Source organism: Arachis duranensis, chromosome 1, assembly GCF_000817695.3.
Source record: "Arachis duranensis cultivar V14167 chromosome 1, aradu.V14167.gnm2.J7QH, whole genome shotgun sequence".
NCBI lineage: Eukaryota > Viridiplantae > Streptophyta > Magnoliopsida > Fabales > Fabaceae > Arachis > Arachis duranensis.
The window spans coordinates 19,778,676-19,779,510 of NC_029772.3; positions in this window are offsets into that span (position 1 = coordinate 19,778,676).

The window sequence follows — 835 nt, forward strand, 5'->3', positions numbered from 1 at the left end:
AAAAAAATTTGATTTGAAAACAGAATCTTCCCTCTTGTGCCATCCTGGCGTTAAACGCCCAGAATGGTGCACATTCTGGCGTTTAACGCCCAAAACTCTACCCTTTTGGGCGTTAAACGCCCAACCAGGCACCCTGGCTGACGTTTAAACGCTAGTCTGTCCTTCTTCACTGGGCGTTTTGAACGCCCAGCTTTTTCTGTATAATTCCTCTGCTGTATGTTCTGAATCTTCAATTCTCTGTATTATTGACTTGAAAAGACACAAATTAAAAATATTTTTGGATTTTTAATAGTGAGGAATAATCAAAATGCAACTAAAATCAAAAAACAATGCATGCAAGACACCAAACTTAGCAGTTTGTATACTATCGACACTAATGAGAATGCATATGAGACACATAAACACTCAAGTCAAGAGAATTCAAAGATCAGAGTGATGAAATCATCAAGAACAACTTGAAGATTAATGAGGACACATGCATGAATGCAAGAAGAACAGAAACATGCAATTGACACCAAACTTAATATGAAACACTAGACTCAAACAAGAAACATAAAATATTTTTGGGGTTTTTTTTTTGATTTTGTAAATTTTTTTGTGTTTTTCGAAAATTAAGTGGAAAAGAAAATAAAGGTATCAAAATTCTTAATGAGAATCCCATGAATCATGCAATGTTAGTCTAAAGCTTCAGTCTAAAGGAAGTAGACATGGCTAGCCAAGCTTCAGCAGAACATTGCATTCAAGAGCTAAATTGATGAAGATCAATCAGCTTTGGTGATGATAAGAACATCACCTTGAAACACTAGAATTCATTCTTAAGAACTCTGAAGAAAAA